The sequence below is a fragment of the Eucalyptus grandis genome, chromosome 8, assembly GCF_016545825.1.
Source record: "Eucalyptus grandis isolate ANBG69807.140 chromosome 8, ASM1654582v1, whole genome shotgun sequence".
Taxonomy (NCBI): Eukaryota; Viridiplantae; Streptophyta; class Magnoliopsida; order Myrtales; family Myrtaceae; genus Eucalyptus; species Eucalyptus grandis.
In genome coordinates this window covers 424,210-443,135 of record NC_052619.1, presented here as the reverse complement: position 1 = coordinate 443,135, position 18,926 = coordinate 424,210, and the positions used below count along the sequence as shown (strand labels likewise).

At 41.0% G+C, this 18,926-nt stretch overlaps 3 pseudogenes; all 3 read left to right on the top strand.

Annotated features, from left to right (window-relative positions):
• Window positions 1–759: 759 nt before the first annotated feature.
• On the top strand, window positions 760–2,986 carry LOC104430891 (annotated as a pseudogene).
• A 2,044-nt stretch (window positions 2,987–5,030) lies between these two features.
• Window positions 5,031–11,032, top strand: LOC104456182 (annotated as a pseudogene).
• Window positions 11,033–16,328: 5,296 nt separating this feature from the next.
• LOC104431549 lies at window positions 16,329–18,351 on the top strand (annotated as a pseudogene).
• Window positions 18,352–18,926: the final 575 nt, after the last annotated feature.

The window sequence follows — 18,926 nt, the reverse complement described above, 5'->3', positions numbered from 1 at the left end:
ACGTACAAGATGGACCGAAGCCGATGTCCTTTACTTCCTACAATATATAGTAATCCATATACTCGCTTCCAAAAGCCATGACGTCATTTTTATTATGCTGTTGCCATTCCCCAAATCTTCCTTGCCGATAAAATATATCACCAGATGGCAGCGGCGAAGTGTCCACTTTATTTGTCGCATTACACGATAGGTTTTGTCTATTCTCCCTGAAATCCACGTATGTGTATACGGCAAGAACATGAACAATACTCGTAGTGATTCGCTCAAGAAATCATGATTCGCAATTTTAAGCAATGCAATCGATATAAAAATTGACCAGTAAGTAATGCAACTCTCTGTTTTACTGCAATAAGGGCTTGTTTTAGAAAGATTGATTTAAATGTGATAGACGCCGTTAGATCGTTAAATGGCCAATTAAACGTGTGGGGGAAGGATTCCCTGATTAGAAATGGAAGAAAAATTGAATTTCTTTTGTAATTCATATGCAAAGAACGACATACTTGGGGCGATCCAACGAAGGGGCAAGGAGATGATGGGGGACGTTGGTGGGGTCACTCGAATTAAAAGAGGTCCTGTCCCTCTTTCGTTTCGAGATAAAAGAAGATGTGTATCCCAAGTTCAACAAACGGTTCAACTATCACGTGGTGAATGAGCTCCCATCATCAATAACGCCACCGCAAGCAACTACCATTCCAAGGACTGTCTCGGCAAAAGATCTTTTTATATAACAAGGATCGGCCTCAGACCATACGTGACTTTTATAAACAGTTGATGTCATCGAGTCGAGAGGGAATCTGTCCGAGCAACAGACAGCCTACCATGTATCCGGCTAAGGACATTCACGTTCTAGTCCTAGCCCACCCAGTGCAAGGCCACATAAACCCAATGCTCCAATTCTCCAAACGGTTGGCCTCAAAGGGTCTCAAAGTCACCTTCCTAATCCCCATCTCCACCAAGAAGTCCCTCAATCTGGTAAACGCGAGCTCCATCCAGGTCGAATACATCTCCGATGGGTTCGACACCGTCGAAGCAGACAAGCTGAGCACTAAGGAGTATCTCGAACACTTCCGACTCTCCGTTTCTCAGAGCCTGAGCGATTTCATTCAGAAACACCAATCTTGTCAGGAGAATCCGGCTAAAGTTCTTATTTACGATTCCTTTGACAGCTGGGCTCTAGACGTGGCAATAGAACATGGAATGCATGGAGCTTCGTTCTTCACTCAGTCCTGCGTCGTCAGTTGTATCTATTACTTGGTTCACCAAGGAACAGTGAAGCTCCCACTAGATGCTGTCGATGGACAAGGGCGTGTTCTATGTGACCCTCCGGTGATGTCGGTTTTAGGGCTGAACGATTTTCCTTCATTTGTTGCCGATGTCCATAAATATCCCGGCGTACTGACATCGTTCTCGGACAGTTCTCCAATTTCCGGAAAGCGAAGTGGCTTTTGTTCAATACTTTTACTGAGCTCGAGGAGGAGGTAAGTAGCTCCAAATCACCTTAGTGAACATATGACTAGAAAGACTTTTGAGAAGGTTTTGTGGATGACCCTTGTTAAGTGCGCTCGATAAGAGTCCAGAAGTAATTCATTAATTGCCACGACTTAAATATTTATATAATCAATGATTTGACGGAAAAAAAAGTTCAACTGCAAAAAAATTCATAACGAGAGGCCAGTGGCCATGTTCGGCACATATTTTCCACGTTCTTATCCACTTTTGGTACTACAATAAATTAAAAGATACAGCTTTTTGAATACGAATTTCATTAAGAGCTGTTACGGAGAAAAAATAAGAGATTTTTTTGAGCTCATGCGCATATACGACGCGCTTGAAATTAATCTAATTTCTAGAATAACAAATATATTTGCTTTCAAATTCATGACACGAGATTGGCCACAAAAATTGATGACACGAGAGGCAATCTCTTCATGAATATTTTATTGCGTGGAATGTAACTTCTGTCTTTGGGTAAAAGGGATGCTAGTATAAGTCAAATGGAGCATTTTCACGTGCCGCTAGGGAATTAGTGCCATGTACGCAACTTAAATGATTTGTGCATTGAATCCCAGCTGGTGAATTGGATGGGGAATCAATGGTCGATGATGACCGTCGGACCCACAATACCTTCCGTATACATGGACAAGAGACTCGAAGACGACACAGGCTACGGGCTTAGCCTCTTCAAGCCCGAAGCAGAAGCTTGCCTCCGGTGGCTGGACTCGAAGCCGCCCTGTTCCACCGTCTACGTATCGTTCGGAAGCTTGGCGTCTCTCGGAGAGGACCAGATGGAAGAGCTCGCGAGCGGACTCAGGTCGATGAAGAGCCACTTCCTGTGGGTGGTGAGAGAGTCTGAAGAGAAGAAGCTCCCACGTAACTTCTTGCAAGAGCTAGGGTTAGATGATGACAAGAAGGGTTTGGTGGTGAGGTGGTCCAATCAGCTCCAAGTGCTGAGCCACGTCTCGGTCGGTTGCTTCATGACCCATTGCGGTTGGAACTCTACCCTCGAGGCGCTGAGCTTGGGAGTCCCCATGGTGGTGATGCCCCAGTGGACGGACCAGCCGACCAATGCCACTTTTATCGTGGAGGTTTGGAAGGTCGGCCTCAGGGTCAGGGCCAACGAGCGAGGGGTTGTGACTGGGGAAGAGATCGAGAGTTGCGTGAACGAGATCATGGAGGGAGGAGAGAGAGGGAAAGAGATCAGAGAAAACTCCTTGGGTTGGAAAGAATTGGCCAAACGAGCCATTGACGAAGGAGGTAGTTCCGAAAAGAACATCCAAGAATTTGTCTCCAACGTTCTTGATTTATGCACATGATGCATTTGCCCCTGCAATAATGGTGAAAAATAATCTCACTGATTTGATACAGATGGTTGTATCTTAATCGAATTGTAAGATTTTATTTAGAATAACATTGCAAGTTTAGAACGTCATTAGTCTCTAAATATTCAATTCCACTAGTTAAATATAATTATAATACAATTGCAATATCTTTTATATGTCTTGTGATTCTCCAAATCTCTTAAGATTATGTGTATATTTCCCTTAATGTAACAACTTGGCTTGATGAGGGCGGGGAGTAGTCGTCGAGGCTAGAGAGTCTCGACAAGGAGTGTCTTCTGATAGGCTTATAGGATAGTAAAAGGGGTAAGGAGGTATACTGAACATGGGGAGAGTGATTTTGATAAATATATGAATATGAAAACTAGGATTAACACATGGAGGCACCTTTAGATGTAATAGTAATACTTTGTTTTAAAACTCCAAAGTTAGGTGTGTTTAGATGAGTGCATTTTTAGGGAAGGTGACCTTGTGGAAAGGTGCCCATTTATACATCAAAAGATCAAAACTATGATGCTTGTGATGTAGAAGTCCTCTTAATGTTAGTTGAGATGTGTGGTTGAAAATTATTTTAGAGTAGTTGAAGCTTGTAATTGGAGAATAGTCCATGTTGAACTCTTAAAGAGCACTTTTTTGTACTATGGCAGTGTAAAAGAGCCTATATATTGGCAAGAGTGCTTAATTTTGATCATGTATGCTTGAGATCAACAATTGATGAACTGCTCGACATGGTTATATTGTGACAATCTATCAGCCATAAGCTTGGCAAATAATCCAATTATCCATCAAGGACCAAGCATGTAGAAATACACCATCACTTTTTGTGGGAAAATGTAATACTAGTGTGATAAAGATGTTGTACACCAAGACAAATTATCAAGTCGAGACGTCTTCATTAAAAAGCTTGGAGTTGCAAAGTCTGAGGAGTTTCAAGGAAAGTTGGTGTGATTGGACAGTCTACATTACAAAGAGTAGTCGGTGAGGGGGAGTATTGAAGAACCATCGTCTCTTTCTCTCTACTTTTCTAATTTATCCAAGACTATATATCTATAAATGATAGTTGATGTTTGTGGCATTGAAGTCCCCTTAGTGTTAGGTGAAATGTGTGGTTGAAATTCATTTGAAAGTAGTTAAAGCTTGTAATTGGAGATTGGTCCACGTTGAGCTCTTAAAGAGGACTCCTTCTGTACTATAGCGGTGGATTAGAGCTTATACATAGGCAACAACGCTCAATCTTGATGAAGTACGCTTGAGATAAACAATTCCATTCTTGTAATACACCTAAGCTATAAAACACAATTTCCCCACCTTGCCTTTGTTTCTCCTTTGCTTAATCTCTTGCCAAAATTTTTATTGCAAGAGTGCTCAGTCTTAATGATGTACGCATAAGACCAAAATTCGCATTCTTATAATACACTTACGTTGTTAAACACAATTTCCCTTTCTTGCCTATGTTGCTCCTTCGCTTGACCTCTTGCCAAAGTTTTGTACCACGCATACATACACATATAGAAAGTTACACTTCCACAAGCCAATAGAAGCTTGAGTCGAGAGAAAACATGGTGAAAACAAAGGGAAACCCAAAACTTGGAGGAGAAAGAGATGTGAATTTCAAGAGTGATTCTTGAGGGAATTGTGTGCGATTAGTGAGCAACAGAATGTGTTGAAAACAAAGCAAACTGGTGCAGAATTCACGGCCAAAATTATGAGGAACCAAGGAGTTTTGACCATCGTCCCTAGTATAAATGCTGCCACTATCCTTGGCATTTACTAGGTAAAAATTCATAATTTCTATCTCATTTAACTATATTTTGATTTATTTTTTGGCTTAATTGCATGTCTTCTGATTAGAAAAGCCTTATGTGATATTTTAAAGTTGACAAAACCTTCTACCTTTCATGTTTATATTATAGATGCAGATATTGTTTTATTTTCTAATAACATTGATGTAAAGGACGCTTAACCACCATGATGGAATCTGAAGTACAAATTAAGAAGATCAATAAAGCTTGATGGACATTGATAAAAGGGTGAACAAGTCAAGAAGAATGGAAAGTTCATGAGGATTTGGAAGTATTGTAATAAGGTGAATAACTAAGTATTACTTGAACATTGATGTACTTAGGATGACCAAATGTGATAAATGGGGCACAGATAGTGCAAAGGATGCAAGTAATAAGAGAATAGGAAGGTCTGTACGTAACTGTAAATTAATTTGTTGATTGGATCCCAGATGGTGAATTGGATGGGGAACTAATGGCCGATGCTGATAGTGGGACCCACAATACCTTCATTATACTTGGACAAGAGACTCGAGGACGACGCAGACTGCGGGCTTAGCCTCTTCAAGCCCAAAGCAGAAGCTTGCCTCCGGTGGCTGAACTTGAAGCTGCCTTGTTCCACCGTCTACGTATCGTTCGGAAGTTTGGCGTCTCTCAGAGAGGACCAGATGAAAGAGCTCGCGAGCGGGCTCAGGTCGATGAAGAGCCACTTCCTGTGGGTGGAGAGAGAGTTTGAAGAGAAGAAGTTATTGAATATATCGCTGCCTATCTCTCGTGACTTTTCGTGTTTTGGTTGAAAGGCTATTTAGTTTCCAACGGAAGCCGTTTTGGCACACATATTAAAGTGTCTTTATTACTATTTATTCAAACATGTTGTCTTTATTACTATTTGTTTAGACATGTTTATTCATATATCTAAGAAATGTCAAGAATTGTGCTTTAAGCCTATATATAAACAAGTCTTGTAAATGTTTCAAAATAGAGAGTGAAAAGTTTTTTTTTTTCCAGCAAGTAGTATATTCATCTCCTTCCTTAAAGAGCTTCTCTTGTGAGAGTGTTAACAGCTCTGATATTCAATAATTGGTATCAGAGCAAGGTTATATGGGACCGAAAGCACGGTTGTCAGGGATTGTGAGTTTAGTCTTCTAGAGCATAGTTCATGAAGACGGTGGTCAAGGACCATTGTTCGTGTGCAGGCGGTCGAGGACTGGAATATGTCAAAGTTCTGCCGATGTACTGTTAGGGATTGTGATCGATTGGTCAAGTATCAAGGTTTTTTGGAGTAGTGCTGGGCATTATTTCAAGTCAAATGGTAGATATTTGAAATTTGACGAATGGCATTGAGAAGCTCAACAACTCCAAGTACAATAATTAGAGTGTCTGGATGCAATTTTATTTGCTAGGTTAGGATTTGTGGGATATTATTGGCGGCATCAACACCACAGCACCCAGAGACAATGATGCATAGAGGAGATGGAAGATAAAAGCGGTTAAGGCTCTTTATGCTCTTGCTGTAACTATCAAAGATGATTTATTGCTGCATATTAGGAGTGCACAAACTCTCAGGGAGGCGTGGGATAACTTGGCAGTGTTATTCGCAAGGTCGAATGATGCCAAGCTACAAAGGCTGGAGAACGAGTTGCTATCTATGTCACAACAAAATATGACGGTGAGTCAATATTTCTCCAAAGTTAAATCTATTTGTGAAGAAATTTCAAAGTTGGATCCCACAAATGCCATCTCAGAAACAATAATGAGAAGAATTATTATTCACGGGTTAAAGCCGGAATATAATGGTATTATTATGGCTACTTGTGGATGGGCAACTCAACCAATGTTGACCAATTTGGAGAATATTCTAGCTAACCAAGAGACTTTAGATAGTCAAATGTCTGAGGTTTTGGTTAAGAAAGAAGAAAGTGCCATCTTCAATGATAAAAGAGGGTTCAAAGGCCAAAGGCAAACCGGTGCTAACAATAAAGATGGCAAGTCCAGGAAAAGCCATGTCGAATGGCAAAAGCAACCAGCTCATGAAGGATGGCAAAAGCGTCCAGGAGAGTCGAGCCTTCGACCGGGGAGCTGAGTGATGCGATGGCCAAAGACGTAATGGACGATGTTGCGTCTGCAGCAAGGAGGGCCACTTTGCTAGAGATTGTTGAGCGAAGAAAGTTGAAGGAAATATCGAAGCATCATCGAAGATGAATGATTTTGATGAAGATAAGGAATGGGATTTCCAAACGCCTATTGTAATAGTGGTGTCAAATGGGTTTGCTGCCTCTTCTGCAATTGAGTTAAACAATGCGATGTCATTGATATCTATAAGTGAAAAGTCGATTAATTATGATTATGACTAGATTGTTGATTTAGGGTGTTCGAGTCATATGACTGGAGATCAAGGCAAACTATCAAACATGCTTAATTATATCGGAGGACGTGTTGTTATTACTATAGACTGCTCAAGGTTGCCGATTACTCATATCGGCAAGATAATGATAACTCCTCGGTTCAATTCACAGCAAGTTGAATTGAAAAGTGTATATCATGTGCTAGGAATGAATAAGAATTTATTGTTTGTGTCCCAGCTCATAGACTCGGGTAATTATGTGGTGTTCGGTCCATGAGACATTAAGGTGTACCGAAGTTTGAAGCCGATCGGTCGACCAATCATGGAGGGACGTCGGTTGGAGTCCGTTTACGTGATGTCTGCTCAAACGGCATATGTAAACAAAACTCGAAGGAATGATACACCCAATTTATGGCATGCACGGCTTGGGCATGTAAGTTATCACAAGTTGAAGGTGATGATGCAAAAGAACATGCTGAGGGGTCTTCCCCAGTTGGAAGTATAAGAAAATGTGGTTTGTGCTGGGTGCCAGTACGGGAAGGCACATCAACTTCCGTATGAGGAATCGTCGTTCAAAGCTCGAATCCCTTTCGAGCTCGTTCATTCGGATGTGTTTGGTCCAGTGAAGCAGCAATATGTTAGTGGATTCGAGTATATGATCACTTTCATCAACGACTTCTCCAGGTACGTCTAGGTTGATTTCATGAAGGAAAAATCTGAGGCGTTTATTAAATTTAAGGTGTTTAAGGAGAAGGTTGAAAGTGAAGTAGGTAGAAAAATTCATTGCCTACGCACCGATAATGGGAAAGAGTACACTTCCTACGAGTTTACGAAGTATTTGCAAGAGTACAAGATACATCGACAGTATACTTGTCCGTATATGCCTCAGCAAAACGGTGTTGCCGAAAGAAGAATCGACATCTAGCTGAGACATGCAGGAGTATGTTGAACGCAAAGAATGTTCCATCGAGGTTCCGGGTTGAATGTATGAAGACGGCGGCTCACGTGACTAACAGGCTACCTCAAGCAAGGTTTGGTTTTATGTCACCATATGAGAAGCTATGGAATCACAAGCCTATGGTAAGTCACTTTAGAGTTTTCGGATGTGTATGTTATGCAATTGTGCCTGATCATCTTTGCAGCAAATTCGACAAGAAGGTGGTCCGCTGCATATTCGTGGGATATGATGATCAACGAAAAGGGTGGAAGTGTTGCGACCCTATAATAGGGAGGTGATATACTTCAAGGAATGTGGTGTTCGATGAAGTGTCGTCTTTGTGGTCACCTCAAGTAGTCGAATTGCCAAATTCACAGCATTTCGACAAAGAGGTTGAAGAAAGGTTGAAAGAATTTAATGAGAATCAGTTTGTTGAAAAAGATGTCGAAGCACAATCACCAAGATTGACAAGTTCATCTAGTGAGCATCCAAGGTCGATAGAAGAACTTTGACCAAGTCAGGTTGAAGAACTTGAAGAGAAGGAGCCTCAACTTCGGAGATCGACAAGGCAAAGGAAGCCGAACCCCAAGTATGCCAATGCATCATTGACTGAAGATGTTGGCATGGTTGAGCCTTTGACATAAGAAGCCTCGAAGAGTACAGAATGGAGGAAAGCCATGGAAGAACAAATCCTCGCACTAAAGAAGAATGAGACATGGAACTTGGTACCAAAACCTAAAGAGGTACGTCTTATTTCTTGCAAATAGGTTTATAAACTTAAAACTCGGCCAGACGGGTCAATTGAGAGGTATAAAGCACATCTACTAGCTTGAGGATTTTCGCAAAAATATGGGGTTAATTATTAAGACCTTTAGCCCGGTGGCAAAGGTTACCACTGTTCGAGTTCTATTAGCACTTGCGGCAAGCAAGTCATGGAATGTGTGGTAGATGGATGTGAAGAATGCTTTCCTGCATGGAGAACTCAAGCAAGAGATATACATGGAGCAACTGGATGGCTTCAAGAGCAAAATTCATCAAGAATATGTCTGTAAGCTAAAGAAAGCATTGTATGGCTTGAAGCAAGCCCCGAGAGCATGGAATGGAAAAATTTCAGAATTCTTGTTGAAGAACGATTATAATGTAGCTCCAACAGACTCGAGCTTGTTCGTGAAGGTAGAAGATGGAAAGGTTGCAGCTGTGCTGGTTTATGTGGATGATCTCATCATTACTAGAGATGATAAAGATGAGATATGTCGAATTAAAGCCAACCTCTCTGTGTGGTTTTGATGAAGGAGCTTGGAGAACTAAAACACTTTCTGGGGCTCAAGATTGATAGGACAAAGGAAGGATTATTCTTATGTCAACAAAAGTATCCACAAGACCTCTTGAAAAAATTCAGAATACTTGATTGCAAACCTATATCTACTCTGTTGGATGGGAACACAAAGCTATGTGCTGAAGAAGGTCGAGAGCTAGAAGATTTGACTATGTATAGGCAACTAGTAGGCAATCTAATTTACCTTACCATAACTCGGCCTGACATCTCTTTTGCAGTGGGAGTAGTGAGTTGATTCATGGAGAAGCCAAGGAAGCCTCACTTGGATGTAGCCAAGTGTATCCTGAGGCATGTAAAGAAGACTTTTGATTTTTGGGCGTTTGTATAAAAAGGGATCATCGAGTGAGTTGGTCGGTCATTGTGATGCTGACTATGCTGGAGATCAACACACACGACGATCAACTACTTGATACTCGTTTAATCTTAGATCAGCAGTAGTATCTTGGTGCAGTAATAGACAGTCGACTGTGTCTTTGTCTACAACAAAATCTAAATATAAAGCAGTAGTAATGGCAGCTCAGGAGAGCATGTGGCTAGTGTAGTTATTGGATGATCTTCATTAGTCAATAGGTTATTCGACAATATTGTATTGTGATAATCTATCCACTACAAGCTTGGCAAAGAATCTAGTTTTCCATGCTAGGATTAAGCATGTGGAAGTCCATTATCACTTTCCGCGAGAGAAAGTGTTGGAGGGTGAGATCAAGATGAAGTACATCAAGACAGGTGATCAAGTTGTTGATATCTTCACCAAAGATCTTGGAGCTACAAAGTTTGAAGAGTTTCGAGCTTAGCTTGGTATGGTCACAAGGACTATCCTTAAAGAGAGTAGTCGGTGAGGGGGAGTACTAAATATATCACTACCTATCTCTCGTGACTCTTCGTGTTTTGGTCGAAATGCTATTCAGTTTCTAACAGAAGCCGTTTCGGCACACATATTAAAGTGTCTTTATTACTATTTATTTAGACATGTTGTCTTTATTATTATTTATTTAGACATGTCTTTTCATATATCTAAGGAATGTCAAGAGTCGTGCTTTAAGCTTATATATAAACGAGTCTTGTAATCATTTCAAAATAGAGAGTGAAAAGTTTCTTTTTTTTAGCAAGTAGTATATTCATCTCCTTCCTTAAAGAGCTTCTCTTGTGAGAGTGTTATCAAAGCTGTGAGATTCTGATATTCAATAAAAGCTCCCATGTAACTTCTTGCAAGAGCTAGGGTTAGATGATGACAAGAAGGGTTTGGTGGTGAGGTGGTGCAATCAGCTCCAAGTGTTGAGCCATGGCTCTGTCGATTGCTTCATGACCCACTGCGGGTGGAACTCTACCCTCGAGGCACTGAGCTTGGGAGTCCCAATGGTGGCAATGCCTCAGTGGGCGGACCAGCCGACCAATGCCTCGTTTATTGTGGAGGTTTGGAAGGTTGGCCTCAGGGTCAGGGCTAACAAGTGAGGGGTTGTGACTGGGGAAGAGATCGAGAGTTGCGTGAACGAGATCATGGAGGGAGGAGGGAGAGGGAAAGAGATCAGAGAAAACTCCTTGGGTTGGAAAGAAATGGCCAAATGGGCCATTGACGAAGGAGGTAGTTCCGAAAAGAACATCCAAGAATTTGTCTCCAACGTTCTTGATTTATGCACATGATGCATTTGCCATTGCAATAATGGTGAAAAATAATCTTACTGATTTGATACAGATGGTTGTATCTTAATCAAATTGTAAGATTTTATTTAGAATAACATTACAAGTTTAGAACGTCATTAGTCTCTAAATATTCAATTCCAATAGTTAAATATAATTGTAATACAATTTGCAATATCTTTTATATGTCTTGTGATTCTCTAAATCTCTTAAGATTATGTGTATATTTCCCTTAATGTAACAACTTGGCCTGATGAGGGCGGGGTGTGGTCGTCAGGGCTAGAGAGTCTCGACAAGGAGTGGCTCTTGATAAGCTTATATGATAGCAAAGGGGGTAAGGAGGCACACTAAACATGGGGGGAGTGATTTTGATATATATATGAATATGAAAACTAGGATTAACACATGGAGGCACCTCTAGACATAATAGTAATACTTTGTTTTAAAACTCCAAAGTTAAGTGTGTTCAGATGAAAGCATTTTTAGGGAAGGTAGCCTCGTGGAAAGGTGCCCATTTATACATTAAAAGATCAAAAATGTGATGCTTGGCCCGGAACAAGCCAAAGCAGACTATACGTCAATGAGTTGATCTAAGGATATCACACCTAATGGACTAAAATTAACCTCTTTGCTTTGTTTTGCTGAATTTTTTAGTCCAAGTAATGTTGTTGAGGCTCGCGTGAAATTTGTCCCTGATTATAGCTTTTTTTAATGGTCTGAACGTAGTCTGATTTGGTTGTCCGATGCTTCAGTGTTGCATTTATACCTCTCGGTTGAATCGATAGCAGTTTGTTTGATAAAATGCCTGAACGAATCAGTGCTTAAGTTTAAGAAACGCTCTCACTCCTTAATTATAGTTTGACTACTGCACATTTAAACTAACGATGTACAGGCTCGGTTCAATTACTCTATAATCGAATCATGCTAATTTGGCCCATAGCTGAGACCTTCATTCAACCTACTTGATCCTTGCTTATTTCACATGTTAGTCTCGGTTCAAGTTCATACAAGTCACTTTCTGCTATGTGTCAATTTATGATAATCTGGATAATTAAAAGCACGTTTGCTATAGATTGTGTTGTGTGACCGAATATCTTGTAAAGCTGACTCCACTGGTCTGAATCTCCTGCTCGCCGGCCATGTTTGTATTCTTTCTCAACTGATTATGCTTTGTTCGATTACTTTGCTCTGATCTGATTGTGGATTTTAGAAGTCAATGAATCCCCTGCATGAACTCATTTGCTGACGTTGGAATGCTTCTTGTTCAAGTGAAGTCTTGCTAATGGCTGCAACTAATGGACATGAGCAGAGAATAGGATCATTCAGCGAATATGTTATGCTTCATGAGTGAAGGTGAAAAATGACATTGAGGGTACAAGGAAGGAACGAAAGAGAGAATAGAAATTTAGACGAGACTTTGTGCGGCTTAGGTGAAGGAAGGACCAAAAGAGGAGAAAGAAAGAAATAATGAATTATAAAAAAAAAATAATAATAACGAAAATAAAAAGGAGATGAAAAAGGAGAGTGCAGGTCTTAGCTAGGTAATTGCATCTTAGAAATGGTTTTAATTCGATTTCATTTGATTTAAATCCAATTAGCTTAGGAAGTCATCTTTCTTGCAACTGAAATAAATTGAAATTTTTAGGATGTGCTTCCTTTAGATGAAATGGACATAAAGATAAAAATAAAATAAGAAGAAAACGATAAAAAAACCTCATTTGCATTTATAATAGGATTATGTTTTGTGATTACTTTTTCAGTCAAGCACTTCTCTCTGGTTTAGAATTAGATGTCAGCTCGATTTTAGATCTAGCTCACCGGGCTCATGTCTTGGGTTTAATAGTGAGGTGGTGTATAATTTTTTTCCTGAATTTTATCAGTTAACTTTACTAGTTTTTATATTTCTTTGTTCTTTTGTTGTGTTTGAGTTATGTGAGGTTTTAATGTGAGCTCATAGGGTTCATATCCCGGATTTTAATAACAAAGTCATGTATATTTTTTGTCTTACTCGTATTAGGTTTATTTGCTCGTATTTTACTTTTGTCGTCTTTATTTTGTGCTTTATATTGTTTGATGGGTGACTTTCATTAAAAATGATATAAGTCTTTCCCTCATGTAATAGAGAGAGAGAGAGAGAGAGAGAGAGAGAGAGTCACTTAGTAGGAAAACAAAACGAGTTTTGCTATGGAAAGGATGCTATTTAGATCATTGGCATAACCAAGTCTCCAATAAAATCTCTGGTTTGTAAGAATTGGGACATCTTCTTGCGTCTCACCTGACTCTTAGTTGGCCCAACAAATTGATGGCAACTCCTAGCATGGAATCTCATATCTTAGATCCAAATTGAATTTCTCAATGTCACGAGAGGTAAAGATTTGGATGAATTCATGCCAAAAGAGGGTGAGCACCTCAAATGTAAGGACTATTCATTCTAGCTCGACATTATTTCTAAATCCAATCACCCTCAAGCCCAACCTTTAGGCAGGGTAGCAACGACTATAGACATCTTCCCAAAATCCTACATTGTTTTTCACAAATCAAATCAATGATGAGGCGTGCAGAAAGTTGCTTGCGTGCGCTAGACTGTCCTAGTCAATAGTGGTGTTTTGCTTCCGTTCTCTATCGAAATGTACAAGATGGACCGAAGCCAATGTCTTTTCCTTCCTACAGTATATAGTAATCCATATACTCGCTTCCAAAAGCCATGATGTCATTTTTATTATGCTGTTGCCATTCCCCAAATCTTTCTTGCCGATCGAATATATCACTTGATGGAAGCGGCGAAGTGTCCACTTTATTTGTCACATTATACGATAGGTTTTGTCCATTCTCCCTGAAATCCACGTATGTTTATACGGCAAGAACATGAACGATACTCTTAGTGATTCCCTCAAGAAATCATGATTCGCAATTTTAAGCAAGGCAATCGATATGAAAATTGACCAGTCGGTAATGCGACTCTCTCTGCTTAACTGCAATAATGGCTTGTTTTAGAAAGATTGATAAGTGATAGACGCCGTTAGATCGTTAAATGGCCAATTAAACGCTTGGGGGAAGGATTCCCTGATTAAAAATGGAAGAAAAATTGAATTTCTTTCGTAATTCATACGTAAAGAACGACATACTTGGGGCGATCCATCGAAGGGGCAAGGAAATGATGGGGGATTTTGGTGGGTTCACTCGAAATAAAAGAGGCCATGTCCCTCTTTGGTTTCGAGATAAAAGAACATGTGTAGCCCAAGTTCAACAAACGGTTCAACTATCACGGGGTGAATGAGCTCTCATCATCAATAATGGCACCGCAAGCAACTGCCATTCCAAGGATTGTCTCGGCAAAAGATCTTTTTATATAACAAGGATCGGCCTCAGACCATACGTGACTTTTATACACAGTCGATGTCATCGAGTCGGGAGAGAATCTGTCCGAGCAACTGTAATATATGGGCTTTAAAACAAGAAAAGAAAATAAAAGAAAAAGAAAGAGTTTGAAAAGTCAAAAAAAAAGGAGGCTGAAGAGAACCGTGGAACCTTCGGCTGGGCTTTAAAAAGAGAGAAAGAGGGAGAGAAAGAGAAGAGCACGGGCAGAAGCAGGGGAAACGCAAAACAGGGGAGAAGAGAGAAAGAAGAGAAAGGAAAAAGGAAAAAAAAAGGGAAAAATTTTGGCGCGCCGTGACCCGGACGCCTCATCAAGCTGACTCAAGTGTGTTTTGCAAGGCCGGTAAGAAATTGAAGCCTTTAATCACTTGCTTGAAGCAATTGCCGCAATTAGGGCTCGAAATTCGGATTTCTTGGGTATTTGTGTGGCGAAGCCCAATTTTTGAGTCGCTAAGCTGTAATTTTTTTTAGAAATGGTACTTTGGGATGTTGTGAAGCTATAGCATCTTTCGGATCGTGATTTGAGCTTGCGGTTTGTTCGGAACGGAATTTTGAAGTTGGAGGCGCAATCTGGTACTGTAGCGAACAGTGGCTTCGAGTCTCTTTTTTTTGTTATTTCCGGTGCTGTTTTGGGGCGGTTGAGTTGGGGTTGTTGTTGTACGTTAAGAGAGCTTTCTAAAGACTATAAGACGGCTTGAAACGGAATTTTGTGGAGGAAGTTATGGCGTGACGAAGTTGGCGCATGGGCCGTGCCTAGCTGAAAATGATGGGTTTATGGTAAGTTGTGAGCTTTTGGGGCGCGTAGGTGTCGTTTATCAACTCATAGGCCTAGTATAGGCGAGTCTTTATAAGAATATCATTTTTACTCAGCTTTTTGATATTTTCCCGTTAATTGTTAGGAATCCGAATGCGTCGGTTCGTGTGAGCGTCGTATTTGATTTTGGCTTTTCCTGGTGAGTGACACTATTTCTTCTTTGTATTTTAAACTCATGTTTTGAGAAACGTGGTGGATTATATATTCCATAAGTTGATAAAAAGCATATTTTATTGCATTAAACAGGATCGAGCTATTACTAACATTTTTGTTATTCGAGGGAGTTATATTCCGACTTCTATTTGAATAGTTGTTTGAAAAAGGATCTGTGAAATTCTTTGTGAAAGAATCTTGAAATGTTTTGGAGAATGCTTTGATATTTATATATCAAATTTCGAGTTGTGATATGATTCTCTTTTTAATGTTGGATTACTGGATATTGTGATATGATTCTCTTTCGAGTTGTTATTGTGCTCAATGTCTCTATGGACCCTGAGGGGTGTGGGTATGCGCATACTATTCTAGGATATCTTTTGTGGGCCGAGCCACCGGCTAATAATATGTGGAGACCTTGCCAAGGGGGAATCTTGGTCGTTTGTCACGGGCGTTACGCGTGACCATGGTTAGACATTTGAGCATGAATTGATCAATGGAGTGGACCATTGACGTGTGATTTGAGTTTGGTCGATAGAATGGACCATCGATATGATTTGATGAGATTAATCAATGGAATAGACCATTGATGCATGTTTTACGAGATTGACTAATGGACTCGACCATTGGTATTTTCGGTATTCGAGTTATGATTTGATATTATGATAAAGTGGGTTATAATTATGTTTTAAAATGTGCATAGTGATTTCTCGATCCGCTTAGAAGAAATGTGTTACTCACTGAGCCGTGGTAGCTCACTCCTCTCATCTACTTGTTTTTCAGGTTCTTCAGCGAGTCACGAATAGGCGTGAGCGTTCGCTCGGGGTGGACTTTTGTGGTGGAAATTTTTGGGTATGGCTTATGCATAGTTCATAAGTTTATAAGTTAGTCTTTGTAAAAGGTTTATGTTTTGATGTTTGTGATTATAGATATACTCTGATATAGATATTGTAACCAAGTGCCCTTTTTGTCAAATATATATATGTGGATGTATATATGTTGATATCGGGTTGAATTTTGGTTACGTTGAGGCTGCGTCCTTTGGTAAAAGGGCGGCCGTGTCATGCCCCTTTTTCTTGAGAATCGGGGTGTGACAGCAACAGACAGCCTACCATGAATCCGGCAAAAGACATTCACGTTCTAGTCCTAGCCCACCCAGTGCAAGGCCACATAAACCCAACGCTCCAATTCTCCAAACGGTTGGCGTCAAAGGGTCTCAAAGTCACCTTCCTAATCCCCATCTCCACCAAGAAGTCCCTCAATCTGGTAAACGCGAGCTCCATCCAGGTCGAATACATCTCCGATGGGTTCGACAACGTCGAAGAAGACAAGCTGAGCATTAAGGAGTATCTCGAACACTTCCGACTCTCCGTTTCTCAGAGCCTGAGCGATTTCATTCAGAAACACCAATCTTGTCAGGAGAATCCGGCTAAAGTTCTTATTGACGGCTGGGCTCTAGACGTGGCAATAGAACATGGCATGCATGGAGCTTCGTTCTTCACCCAGTCCTGCGTCGTCAGTTGTATCTATTACTTGGTTCACCAAGGAACAGTGAAGCTCCCACTAGAAGCTGTCGATGGACGAGGGCGTGTTCTATGTGACCCGCCGGTGATGTCGGTTTTAGGGCTGAACGATTTTCCTTCATTTGTTGCCGATGTCCATAAATATCCCGGCGTACTCGACATCGTTCTCGGACAGTTCTCCAATTTCCGGAAAGCGAAGTGGCTTTTGTTCAATACTTTTACTGAGCTCGAGGAGGAGGTAAGTAGCTCCAAATCGCCTTAGTGAACATATGTCTAGAAAGACTTTTGAGAAGGTTTTGTGGATGACCCTTTTAAGTGCGCTCGATAAGAGTCCAGAAGTTATTCATTAATTGCCACAACTTAAAGATTTATAGAATCCATGATTTGACGGAAAAAAAAAATATTTCAACTGCAAAAATTTCACAACGAGTGGCCAGTGGCCATGTTCGGCACATATTTTCCACGTTCTTATCCACTTTTGGTACTACATTAAATTAAAAGATATAGCTTACGAATTTCATTAAGAGCTGTTACCGGAGAAAAAATAAGAGATTTTTTTGAGCTCATGTGCATATACGACGCGCTTGAAATCAATCTAATTGCTAGAATAACAAATATATTTGCTTTCAAATTCATGACACGAGATTGGCCACAAAAATTGATGACATGAGTGGCAATCTCTTCATGAATAAATTATTGCATGGAATGTAATTTCTGTCTTCTGGTAAAAGGGATGTTAGTATAAGTCAAATGGAACATTTTCACGTGCCGCTCGAGAATTGGTGCCATGTACGCAACTTAAATGATTTGTTCATTGAATCCCAGCTGGTGAATTGGATGGGGAACCGATGGTCGATGATGACCGTCGGACCCACGATACCTTCCGTATACATGGACAAGAGACTCGAAGACGACACAGGCTACGGGCTTAGCCTCTTCAAGCCCGAATCAGAAGCTTGCCTCCGGTGGCTGGACTCGAAGCCACCCTGTTCCACCGTCTATGTATCGTTCGGAAGCTTGGCGTCTCTCGGAGAGGACCAGATGGAAGAGCTCGTGAGCGGGCTCAGGTCGATGAAGAGCCACTTCCTGTGGGTGGTGAGAGAGTCTGAAGAGAAGAAGCTACCACTTAACTTCTTGCAAGAGCTAGGGTTAGATGATGACAAGAAGGGTTTGGTGGTGAGGTGGTGCAATCAGCTCCAAGTGCTGAGCCACGGCTCTGTCGGTTGCTTCATGACCCACTGCGGGTGGAACTCTACTCGAGGCGCTGAGCTTGGGGGTCCCGATGGTGGCGATGCCCCAGTGGACGGACCAGCCGACCAATGCCACATTCATCGAGGAGGTGTGGAAGGCCGGCCTCCGGGTTAGGGCTAATGAGCGAGGGGTCGTGACCGGGGAAGAGATCGAGAGTTGCGTAAACGAGGTCATGGACGGAGAGAGAGGGAAAGAGATCAGAGAAAACTCCTTGAGGTGGAAAGAAATTGCCAAACGGGCCGTAGATGAAGGAGGCAGTTTGGATAAGAACGTCGAAGAATTTGTCTCGAACGTTGTAGATTTGTGCACGTGATGCGTGCTCGTGCAATAATGGCGGAAAATAAGCTCATCGATTTGATTTAGATGATTGTGTCTTAACGTAATTGTAAGATTATTTTCAGATTACATTATGAATTTAGTCACTGTTTGTGTTTGTTTGAGAGAAAATGATTTCTAGAAAAATGATTTCATAAATTCCAGTGTCTGTTGTGGGAATACAATTCGGCGAAGGAAAACGTTTCTATCTTGAAGAAAATTCACACTCAATCCTTTAATTGGTCATTCACACATCCTCTCAGCTATGCAAACGCGCACCATCGTCCTCCACACATCGCCAGATCACAACATCACCACAACCTTTTGTATCTCACCACCATTGTCGACTAGAAAACAAGATCCAACTTGACGCCACTGCCGGATTCTCCATTTCACAACCGCTGCCACCATTTGCCGCCGCCATTTTCTTTACTACCGTCCACCACCTGCAAAACGTCCACCACTGACCACTGTTCACAACCTACGGCCACCACCAACCAGGACATTAAGGTCATGAACCTCTACCACCACTTGATAACCAAATATTTACCTCCACACACCACCTGAAACAGCCAGCCTTTTGCAATCCATACCTCATATTTATCAACAATGATTAAACCGA